Source organism: Pseudophryne corroboree, chromosome 3 (genome assembly GCF_028390025.1).
Source record: "Pseudophryne corroboree isolate aPseCor3 chromosome 3, aPseCor3.hap2, whole genome shotgun sequence".
Lineage (NCBI taxonomy): Eukaryota > Metazoa > Chordata > Amphibia > Anura > Myobatrachidae > Pseudophryne > Pseudophryne corroboree.
This window is the reverse complement of record NC_086446.1, coordinates 522283320-522296206: the sequence shown is the minus strand read 5'-3', so window position 1 is coordinate 522296206 and position 12887 is coordinate 522283320. Positions and strand designations below refer to the sequence as shown.

The 12887-nt window shown below is 43.4% G+C and overlaps 1 protein-coding gene across 9 annotated transcripts in view; it reads right to left on the bottom strand.

The window, feature by feature from the left end:
• The window catches only part of BAHCC1 (BAH domain and coiled-coil containing 1), a 169454-nt gene that overhangs the window by 51918 nt on the left and 104649 nt on the right, over positions 1–12887 (bottom strand). The gene's annotated exons all lie outside the window — the stretch shown is intronic.

Genomic DNA, 12887 nt, shown 5'->3' with positions numbered 1-12887 from the left:
AACACACTGCAATCTACATTTAATAATATTGTAGTTTAAAAAAAAAAAATATATATATACCCCCCCCCCCCCCCCCCCACCAAAACAAGTGGCAAAATTATTAATAGATAAACAGATACTTGATATAGACTCCTAGGTTAGTATTTCCCACTGCCTTTCCCCAAGGCAACCTAACAGCCCAGGTTTTAAGAATATTCTAATGCTTGAGCATAGATGGTAAAAATCAAAAATCGGCGAGTACCTATGAAGTAACCTGTTTTAATGCCGGGCTGCCATCACAGGGGCCCAGGGAACGCGTGTATGGTACCCCATCTCACAGGGAGCCCCGTCAGCACTGATGATCGCAGCTGTAAACAGCATCTTACTCACAGGCAGTTGCTTGCCTCTAGTAAAGTAGCAGTTCGGGGCAGCAATCATCTGCGCTAGTGTATATTGCTGTTATATAAACAAAACATTTATTAGCTCCACTCCTAGCTTTCAGGGCATAAAGCGAGAAAGGTAAAAGACTCATTCTGTTATGAGAGTCCTAATGACACACTGAGAGCTCTAATTTCTCCGGAGAACAGCAACGCTTTGGCTGGCCCAGAAACAAAACCCAGAGAGTAGTACCAGGCTTAGCACAGGAACATCTCTCGGAAAAAGTGGCATCCTCGCCTGATAGGTACTTCTTGGGTCAATTTTTTCGCTTTGGTGTTCGGGCCAGAAATGTGAGTGACCACTGGGAAGTATTAATTCTGCTACTTCTCATTCAGGTCTATGGGGACAGAGAGCTGTGGCCTCCCACACAGTATAGCCTATATTAACAGATCCTGAACCAGTGTCATGTTCTGGAGGGCTAAGACAGGAAGCATGTTAACTCTGGGAGTCATTATCTACAAACTGCACTGGCCTGCTAGTCATGGTAGATGCTAGATTAGAGTGAGCTAAAGTCTGGTGACCGGTGCACAGTGACTTATATGTACATGTAAATCAATGTTGTGGCCTCTGCTTCCTCCCTATGTGTACCTTAGTCTCTTCCCACATACAATGCATACGGATGAGAAGTGGAAGCAAAGCCATGCTTCATGTCACAATTCATCCAAAGGATGGCAGGTAAACAAGATTTTCTGTTATTAGAGTGTATTCTAACTTCAGAGTGTGGTCACATTGCAGTTGCTAGTGATAAATACTGCAGTTCATATGATTGCCTTTGCATTGGGGAAGCATAGTTAATATCAATAATGAAATGATTAAAAATCATTTAAAAAATGCTTTTCTTTTAAATAAATAAAAGGAAATGTGATGTAATGTATGTTTAGGTTGGGTGTGGTTCATCAAATCGACAGTGTCTAGGTCGACAATGTTTAGGTCGACCACTATAGGTCGACAGTCACTAGGTCGACATGGATGGAAGGTCGACAGGGTTGCTAGGTCGACAGGTCTAAAGGTCGACATGAGGATTTTTTTTTTTTGTGTGTCGTTTTCTTCGTAGAGTGACCGGGATCCCAAATTAGTGCACCGCTTCGCTCGCCATGCTTCGGGCATGGTGCCTTCGCTCCGCTACCGCTTCGCTCGGCACACTTTACCGTTCCAATCGTAGTCCACGTGGATCGTTAAGTATGAAAAAAAATTAAAAAAAAAAGAAAAAAATGTGAAAAACTCATGTCGACCTTTAGACCTGTCGACCTAGCACATGTCGACCTAGAAACCCTGTCGACCTTCCATCCATGTCGACCTAGTGACTGTCGACCTATAGTGGTCGACCTAAACATTGTCGACCTAGACACTGTCGATCTTCAGACCGGATCCCGTTTAGGTTTTCTTTGGTGCTGGTGTCTGGAGGGGGAGATAACTAATTTGTACGGGTGTGGATCATAGGGTCGTCAGTAACTAGGTCGACAGTCATTAGGTCGACCACTATTGGTTGACAGTGACTAGGTCGACACGGTTGTTAGGTCAACATGAAGGTCAAATTTTTTTTTGACATTTTTCCTGTGTCTTTTTCTTCATAAAGTGACCGGAAACCCCAATTAGTGCACCGTATCCCCTCGCATGGCTTGCTTCGATCACCATGCTTTGGGCAAGGTGCCTCGCTCCGCTACCGCTGCACTCGGCACTGGTTACTATTCCCAATCGTAATCCATGTGGATCGTAAAGTACGAATAAAAAATGGGGGGGGGGGGGGGGGGGGGGGGGGGGGGGGAAGGTAAAATAAAAATGTGAAAAAAAAAACTAATGTCGACCTTTTTCCATGTCAACATAGTGACCATGTCGATCTAATGCATGTCGACCAATAGTGGTCGACCTAATGACTGTCAACCTAACAACTGGATACCCATTTGCACTGTGCCCTATAATTTCTGATGGCAGCCCTGTTTATCAAGGGAATTGATCCGACAACACCTATTCAATCTCATCTCAATTCGACTTTTAGAAAGTCGAATTGAGAGTAGGGACCCAGAGGAGGAAAGCCGCTGGGAGAGCCGGCGGGCAGACGGAGGAGATCAGCGCTACAGTAACACTGCAGGAGGATGTCACACAGCCGCCCGACCTCACAGCAGTGTCCACCCGGCTCCAGCAAGCGTGACCTCACTTGCTGGAGCCGGGTGGACGCTGCCGTGAGCGGCGCAGCTGTGTGACATCCTGCTGTAGCGCTGATTTCCCCTGTCTGCCTGCGGCTGTCTCCCCCCCCCCCCCCCCCCCCCCCCTCCTCCTCCTCTGGGTCCCACATCTCAGTCCGACATTTTTTTATGTTGGACTGAGATGGTCGAAAAGGGGGCCAAAATCTGTCGGTTTAGGCCCTGTTTTCAACACAAGCACGTGGATCGGCAGCTATTCCGCCGATCCACGTGCTTTTCGACAAGTCGAATTCCTCGACTTGTCAAAAAATTTGGGGTTTGATTGAATAGGTCAAATTACAAGTCGACCTTAAAAAGTCGAAAACTGCCGTCTTTTCGACAGACGGCAGCTTTCGACTTCAATTGAATATACCCCTAAAATGGTCAACATGGGACAGGTCGACATGGCATTTTTACAAAACTTCTTTGGTGTTGTTTGCGTAACATGACCAGGAACCCCAGTTCGCATCCGCTTGCATAGCTCACCATGCCACGGGCAAGCATGCTCGCTGCGCTCAGCATAGGTTACTATTCCCAGTCCAGACATGGACAGTTAGGGTGCTTTGAGGACAGAGTATGGGAAACACTGCCAAATGGGTTACTAAAATAAATCTGAAAGGTGCAAATTTCATTATTCTACTCATCTAAGGGGAACTTACTAATATTGCAACAGCACATGCCACAAGCACTTTATCATTAGAATGAAGGGTAATTGCTCTTTATATGAAAAACATTACCGCAGATTAAAAAACAAAACAAAAACACAACAACGTTATGTCAGCTGCTGGCTATAGGTTACTCGCGCATTTGAACCCTCTTCATAAATAACCTGTCTCTTTAAATTACCATATGGAGCATACTTACTACAATACAATTCTTATTGTAGCACTGGGAGTCTATTGGGAATTGTTGGTACCTAAAGGCCCATATATAGACAAGCCGATGCGGGAGAGGTGTGCTGAGCGAACCGCTCAGCACAGCGCGATCTGTGCTGAGCGTGCGGGGGGGAGACGGGGGGGGCGCTCATTTCACACAGCGGGTGAAGTGAGCAACCCGCTAGATTGGCCTGCATGCAGGCCAATCTAGCACCAGCGATAGCGATGCGCGGGGCTGCGCATCGCTATTGCTGTAGGGAGTACACACGGAGCGATAATGCTCAAATTCTAAGCAATCTAGTCAGATTAAAGGGGGTACTCACGGAGCGATATTCTAAGCAATCTGACTAGATTGCTTAGAATTTAAGCATTATCGCTCCGTGTGTACCCCCTACAGCAATAGCGATGCGCAGCCCCGCGCATCGCTATCGCTGGTGCTAGATTGGCCTGTGTGAAATGAGCGCCCCCCCCTCGTCTCCCCCCGCACGCTCAGCACAGATCGCGCTATGCTGAGCGGGGGGAGAGATGTGTGCTGAGCGGTTCGCTCAGCACACATCTCTCCCGCATCAGCCCATCTATATGGGCCTTAACAGATTGGGATACCACTCACACAAGTACTGGCTTTACACTGAACCAAAGTGATGCAACAGAGAGAAGCACCACCTTCCCATGCAATGTTTACTTTCTCCAACAGATCAGTTACTTCAGGCATATCATTTCACTGAAAAACATACAGGGTTTGATAAATGTTCAAACACTTCTGTATTTCTAAATTCCCATCTGATCTGATCTACATCTAGGTTTATTATTATCATGCTTCCAAATCCTCTGGCAGAGACAGCAGCAGTCCTGTAGGATCACACCAAGAGACAGGCTGTACCTTGTTGCAGTGAAACAGTCAAATTTCCTTGACCTGAAGTGGAAAGATTTCAGTTTACGGAGGAGGACTGGGAAAGAAGTTCCAGCCTAGCTAAATTCTTGCAGCTGTCTCTTTTAATTGCTTCTTGTTAAAAGACTTTTACTAGCTTTCATTTAAGTAAACATCAGTCAGTAAATTCCTCTACCACAGATGCCCGTTCCCACATGTAACCTTCCACTGACCCCTGGACTCATCCACTGCCTCCCAGCACTTTCATATGCATATACTGGAGGGTGTTGTAGGTGAACATCTGCTCTTGTCCCCCCACTAACATCCCTCCAACCTGTTACAACAAAGAATAGAACTTGTAACTTGCGGGTTGGAATCAGAGTTATGTGTCACTACTGCAAAATGTTGATTACAGCAAATGTCAAATTTCATGTTACATCAGTTTGCATTAATGCATCAAAGTAATATATCTAACGGATGATTCTCCAGCTCCTAAGATGCTAAGGCCCAGATTTATCAAGCCTTGGCGAGTGATAAATAGCACGGTAATAAACTACCGGCCAACAAGCTCCTAACGGACATGTCACAGGCTGTGTATGAAAAATGGCAGTTAGGAGCTGGTTGGTTAGTACTTTATCACTGTGCAATGTATTACTTTCCAAGGCTTGATAAATCTGGGTCTAAATGCCCAACACGCCTTGCAAGACAAATACTGCAGGATGTAGTATAGAGGCACAGTCTGCCCAGCTCTGCTTTAAAAGGGATACCAACCATATTGGACTTTTATTAGAATAAGGCAGCCAAACGTTGAATAGTGTGCCTTCATATCATGTTACAATGCGTTAGGTGTACAGCTATGAGACTATTGTCCGAGATACTAGAGAAAGCTCTAGTTATGGCATTAAGCCGTAGCTGCCTTTTACTGCAAAGCTCTATGTGGAAGAAGAAAACTTGGGCTCCCATGACTTCGCTGGACCAGCTGTCACCTCCTATGCTTGCACTCTCAGACAAGCATCCTTCAGGTCACACAGCAAGAGCTATACAGCATAGAAGCAGCTAGCTCAGAGGCAAGCACAGTACAACCTCATCGGTCGCCTCACACTATCATATACAGAGCTCACACCCTCACAGCCACCCCTCAGGGCTTTCATTGTGTCAGACTACCTAGGCTTGAGGCCAGACCTAAAATATCAGAAACAAAACCATGACCATGGACAGAAGACCATGCCCCTCTATCAACCAGTCGAGCTCTAACTATATACTCCTTTACTAGCCTACAGTTTATACACTAAATTATCTAAAAATCTGCTGTTTTTAGAGTAAGGTGTTCTAAGACTAAAAGGACAGACTAAACTCATGTTTTAGTGATGAAGATCTTTTCTATTAGTAGTAATTAAACTATTGCTCATATGATAATTGTATATATAAACTTTGTTTTTGCCAACGTAAGATCATTGAGGGCAGGTAATCTGAATACCCTTTTCTTAGGTTTTATATCCTGCAGCATTTATCACCCACAAAAAGGGGGGTCAAGGAATACCAAAGTTTATTGAATGTAGAGCACATGGAAGGATTTTAATAGCATGTAAATCACTGAGGAAGCCTGAGAGGGCGTCTGGTGCAGTTTCATTAATACATACATTTTTTATGATCCTTAAGCTAGGTGCATACTACACTATTGAGCCGATCTGCCAATAATCGGGTTTTATTTTGTAATGTGTTTAATGTTTCAAAAATGGCCAAAAAACTCTCAGATTATTCGATTAGTTGACATTAACAGAAATATTGGCTATAAAGTCCTGATATCATGCAATGTGTGCATTCTTGATAGCCTGCCCATATTTCCTAAGGTTTATCCCATTTACCTCATCATCCCTGTAGGAGGACATACACAAATGTGGTGTGACAGAAAATCACAAACTTTAAAAAACAAAAAAACCCTTAAGGGCAGAGTCAATTGTTTTACTACACGGCTACCACTAGGGGGCGCAAAACGGAATAATTTAATTGTTGCTCATTTAGATGACCGGTAGTCCCGAGGATGACCTTTCTGCTCTCAGTATGAGGTGCGAGGAGAAATGTGCGCTAAGTCGGCACATTTAGGTGTACGAACGTGAGTTTGGACACCCAAAGCAGGACTTTAGACTGATTTAGCAGTTTTACACGTGAAAACCCTGTCTAAGTGCGACATGCACAATACACATTTGCACCCCAACAATTGCATACTGACAAATTGTTTGGGTGTCTATAAATAGTCCCGTTTAGATAGTATTATTAGACACCCAATACAGTTGAATCTCCCCCCTTAATGTGTACTGCTGATATGAAGACCTTTCAGTGGCAGAAAAATCACCCTTTTGTCAGTTTGACAAAAAAACAAAAAACAAAACTATGGGTGGGATTCAATTCTTTTCACCCCTTTCCACACCCGTTCTGTTTCTGCCCTCAGGGGCATGGTATCGTTATTTCAGCTCGCTACCCACGAAGTAGGGAGGCACCCAACCCTTTACACAGCTAAACCTAACGGAGATCATTTTAGAAAGGAAATTGGGCGTGATATGTCATTTGAATCCCACCCTATAACTATTATTCATTGCTAGATGCAGGGGCAGGTCAACTGACTGAGAGATGGTTTGTGTCGGGAGGCTACACAATTGTGATAGAGTGTTAGGGAAACTGTGGCTCCTTTGTAATTTCCATGGATGGCGTCCGTAAAGAAAGGTGTATGGTGCAACGTGCAGAGGGAATATTCTTTGTGAGTATTCTATTCACTACAGTATATCAGGACTTTGGGATCTGTGCAATCGCAGTCCTAATACTAGTATATTACCAGGGTAATACAATTATTAGCTCTGACCTAGTCATTACAAACCATGGGGATACAGGAGGACATACCGTTATACCAATAGTGTAAATCGCGACCGGGGTCGTGTGTGTGTGTACTAATTTAAGACTGCTCCTCCCTCTTAGCTACCACTCCCTTTCTGCAGCCTACCTCCTTGTGGTGCCAAGACCTAGCCCCCCCTCCCTTTGTGCCTAAACTTACACCCCCCCCAGCGATACTTGTTGTCGGGGTGCTGGCTATTGGGATTCCGGCGTCGGACTCCTGACCCTGTCGGGATTCCGGCGTTGGCCTTCTGACTGCCAGGATCTCAACAGCCGCCATCTTGACCGCATCCCAACCAGGGATATCTACTGGGACTCCTGACAGTGCAAACGATTCCTTTTTTTTTTTTTAAATGTATTATCACTTTTTTTTGTTTATAAAGAGGACTTTTTATGCAACAATGTACATCTTAAGTCAGAAATAACAATATGAAACAGAAGATACAGATGGCTCTGCCCTTATGAACTTACAGTCTGAGGTGGGAAAGACGATAAGGAATATCAATTGGAACAGTTAGTGGGAAAAAGAGTGTAGCATGATCAGGTGCCAATAATAAAGCAGCCATTGGCGACTGCCATTGCTATGCAGTTTCCCGTGGCTTGGTGTGGCTGGAGTGAGGAACGAGAGAGAGTGTAAGATGGAGGCATGAGTTCCTTTTAAGCCACTGTTTCACCTTAGATCTAGGGATGCAGATGCTGTTACTGACCCAGTTTTCTTTTCCTCTATGCATATCTTATACACACTTTCTCCGCCTATCTGGAAATCCATTCACAAAGATCAATAAAGTGTCTAGAACTTTACAGTTGGTGTGAACCAAGATATTTAAATGGTACCACTTGATGAATTCCAATCATGCCTAGCTCATCTCACACACGTGAAAAGACTCATGAAATATAGCAAGGCCATATGCAGTTACATCTGGAAGGGCATGTCTTAGCAGTAACACAGTTAAGTAGACAGCTCCCTCAGCAGGAGATAAGGGATCTTTGAGAATAGGAAGGCTATTGAAGGAAGTGCTCTGTGACTGTGAATTGCAACAGCTGCCCCTTGGAGAAAATAAAAATGCGTCTCATCTTAGCCTCGAGCCCAGAAACAGTACTGGCAATTCTGAGCCCCACAGAATGAAGTTCCGTGCAGCTGTGCTTTAGGAATTCCCAGGGTGAAGGGGCAGAGATGCCCGGGTACAAACAGTGCAGACACTTTGAAGCCTGGAGCCCACGCCAAGGACTGAAATGGTTTCATTCAAGGACAGACAGACAAGAAGCCTTTGTGTGTGCAAAAAATTAGGAGATAGGCTAGGGAGGGTGCATAACACACAGATAGCATGAACAGACCAGCCTGACATCTGTACATAGGAAACAGCACTGGGGTATAAATACATACAGGAACTGAGACAGCCTGGATTACATAGAAGAGCACGGTAGAAGAGACGACAATGTGTGTGTGTATTTCCATAACAAGACATTACAAAATTTGAGGAACACTTTCTGGCCAGAACATCTGAGTGCTTTCTTTGATCAAGGGATCTGTAGTGCTCATGTATGTTACGATATAACGTACATAAAACATTTACTGTTAACACATACATGCGCTATTCACACAAAGTTAAAAAAAAAAAAACTGCATAAATACCCAATAAGAATGTATATTGTTATTTTAAATATATTTATAGGATGTTCACCAAAACTCCTGATTCTGCACAAATCTCACAAATGATGGCTTGTCTAAAGGAATGGCAATTAACAGGATGGGTCTAAAACCCATAAGTTTTGAGAAATTAAAATGTTACTTTATTCTCATACTAAAACTAAAAGTGGCACCAAGTCTATTTTGCCCCTTTATATTTGTCTCCAATAAACATTATGGATAGACTACATAAAACCCTTGGCACAGGACTCTACACATTTGTGTGCTTGCAGAACGTACTATTCTGTAGAGATGGCATTGTTTCTCTACATTTCAATCGCTATTGATTTATAAGCAGTTTTTTTTTTACCTATCCCCAGAGCTTCCCTGTCAGTCTTATTAAGGTAGAATATAGTCTCCCACTACGGCAGCTTGTGAGCATCAACAGGTGACTCTGTCATTATTGGGGCCCCCACCACAGGATCCTCTAGAAGCCTCTAAGGACTATTGCTCTGGCACACCAGTGTGCATGTCACTGTAATGTGTACATGCCAATCTATTTTTTCTTTTGTTTTCTATGTTGAGACAGCTGTAATATGGCCGATTACTGTGGACACTGCTCCATAATATTAAATAAGGGAACTGAGGGGTGTGCGCACCAGGACCAGACATTGCTGGGTTATTTCCATTGGACATTAGTGTGCTCCCCACATTCTCACACCCACCCGCACTGCTCTCATGAGACCAGGACATTTATAATTTTTGCAAAATAATGTTAGTACAGTTTTCCTGCAAATGTGTTTCTCTCTTTTTCCCCCCCTTTTTTCTTCTTCTTACAGCGTATTTCCACCCCACTGTGTACTATTCCTGTAATGTTTACTTCCTTTGGTTGCACACCCTGGCAGCAGCAACCTATGCAGTGCACCCCACATGGCTGCCTCGGATGGTTCCTCCATGGGCAGGGTGTGCTTCATTTGGATCTTTCCATGAAGGGTATAGCATACTCCTACACACGTGTCAGTTTTCCCATACACGCATTTGGCCCTTGTATGGCTCATCTCCCACTGTGTAACCTTCGTAGTGCGCCCAACATGGCTGCCCTATCTGGTGCGCTTGTGGATGCGACGAAAATACATGGACCTGATGGTTTTGCTGGAACCCTACTCTGAACTTTAGGACTCTGCAACCTCCCCATTTTGTGTTCTCTTCTAGGGGTGGACTATTCCACCCTGGGATATCCTACGCAGTGTGCCCAAGATGGCTGACGCACCTGGTACCTCGTCAGCGTGGAATACACAACCCTTGGAGGTCATTACCCAAAATGCCTACACCAATCATGCATTATGCTTTGTGTGCTCAAGGTTTTTTTTTTTTTTTATGTTTTACTTAAATCTTCTGTATTATGTGCATTGTTTAAGTTCAAGATGGTGCCGCGGATGGCTGCCTCAGAGCAGCCTTCGTTTTTAGTTTTACATGTATAATATGTCAAGTCTATCGTACAGCTGCATTGTGCAGTATGAACTCATACGTGTAATGTTTGTTACGTTTTTCCCCCTTATGCTATGTATTCCCTCTTCATGTTGCTGCTTGGCAATGCATTGTACCACAAAAAATTCCTAGTGTATATGAGTACACCTGGCCAATAAAGCTGATTCTGATAAGTCATCAGTCTTTCTCTACATGCATTTAAAAAAAAAAAAAAAAAAAAAAAAAAAAAAAGGAACTGTAGTCCTCTTAAAAAAAAAAAAAAAAAAAAGGAACTGTAGTCCTCTTAAAAAAAAAAAAAAATTTTTTTTAAAAATAGTGCGTTATAGCAACTATCAATAAGGCCTACGGTATGTGACAGGTCTCTTCATTTCATGAAAATGACCACTTCCAGCTCTATCATGAAAGGGTTAATTTAGGAATATTTTAGGAATTTTGATTGTTTGCAAGTTTAATTAAATTCTTTTATTTCAAGGCCTGAAGACAGGAGGAGGAGGGGAATCTGTATCAGCAGAGGGACATGAAAAATGGATGGGGGAGGACTTGGAGATGTGGTGAGTGAATAGAGGGTGTGATGTTTATAAAACACAAAAAGGTGTATTTTCTCTTGATGGTATTGCTAAACAGCTTCCAGCGGGCACCTAGGGAATGACTGATCGAAAGGGGAAAGAAACAAACTCTCAGGAGAATTCGGTAAACACGATAATGCATTATGAACCCATTGCAGAACAGTGGCTGGAGGACTATGTGTAAATATAAAGTGGTGCGTCAGTACCATGAAATAAATCTGTAAAATTCTTTCCAACACACCTGGTGCATTGCTTCTACCAAGCAACTATAAAAATCTTTCTTTTGGTTATTAAAAGATAACCAGCCGTTTAATTGCAATGTATGCAGAGCTGGTTGTGTACTGCATTAGCAGGCTACACAATGGACACTGTAAATGGTGGCCAAGGACTGTGAAATAGCAGTTGTCAGTCCTGTGGCCCAACACTGGCCACCAATTTGGAGACCTGAGCACTTCGATAGGAAGTCTGTCCCCGAAAGTGTGGTTGTTTGACTTCTGAAAAACTACAACTGTTAGATGGGTGATGCAGTGCTTAACAGCTGGACAGCAGCAGTTTGCCCACAACTGTCCAAACCATAAGTCAGGGAAACGACAGCTACTAAAAAAGTTTACAGGCAATTGTTGAAAACAAAAAACTCAACTTTGTCAGTTCAGTGTGTCAGCACAGAGACGGTTAAAAGAAAAACAGGCAACTATGTTAATCTACTTTTGCTGCACGGGTATGGATGAAGAACACAAAGTAAACGCTTGAAACTGCTGGCTGTTTTGGCAGATACATGAAAGGTAACGCCAGGTATTTCCTTGACACCCAACCCCACAGGAGATCCCGGGAGGAGATGGAAGGTGTAGGAGTGCCACTAGCTCAGTCTTGGTTTATAAATACACATACCAGGTGACTGTGGGAAGTCTTGCAGAGAGCTGGCACAAATACACGATGCCTGTTGGACACCTTAGCTGCCAAAGAGTGCACCGCCTGCTGCAAGTCACCATCCAGGGATGGAAGCCATATTTGTCATCTCCTGCCACCCCCATGTCCTGAAATATGCATATTTCAGGATGTCCCAACAAGCAGAGAATGTTACATAACATTTTATAATCCTTTAGCTGCATACAAGTACATGAGCAAGGTTTTATTTTAATACAACTTATATAAAATAAATTACACATTTTTAATTGATAAGGAAAAACACAAAAAAGTCCTATATAATGTGTTTCAAACTTTTATCAGCTATAGTGCAGTAGGAAATATACTTTCACACCCCACCCTTTTATACAACAAAAACTGTTACTTCTAGTCTATAAAATACGCCAGAACCCAGCCCGGTCACAGATGACCAGAACATGGATTAGATATCGGAGGGAACAACTGTGTCAATAACATCTGTATGTGGGCTCATTAACATCTGCCAACTCCCTACTCCCCACGTCCCAGACACACCCCAAGCCCCCTTGTGGCTGTGCAGCAGCATGTAACCCACGCTGTGCTGGAGAACTGGAAGGAATCATGCACTATACATGTAAATACACACAAAGCTATAAAACCTGGGGAAATGCTGAGAGTGGGATCTATAGCTAAAATGCTGGTTTGCCCTGTACACAAAATTAAACTTTCCCAAAAAAAAATTATTATTATTATTTTATTTTTTTTAAACATCTGATCTTCTAGCTGGGAAGTAAAATGAAGTGGCATCTGTACTTTGACAATTTCTTTGCCCTGCCCTCCTCCCCGATTTAAATCCAGTAATAGAAGGAAACGGCAACTACAGTCACAAACTGGACTCTATGCCAACATAGTATAATGTCAATAAATACAGCCAGAGTAACACCACAACCTGGTTGCCTATACAGAGGGACTGTGGAAAATTTGTGGGTATAAACTATAGTCATGGGAAAACATCCTATTCTGGTGGCATCACTGATGCTTGAGATGTAACAGCTCGCAGCGGTGCTCTGTGGAGGTCTATGGGAAGTCTTCACCTTG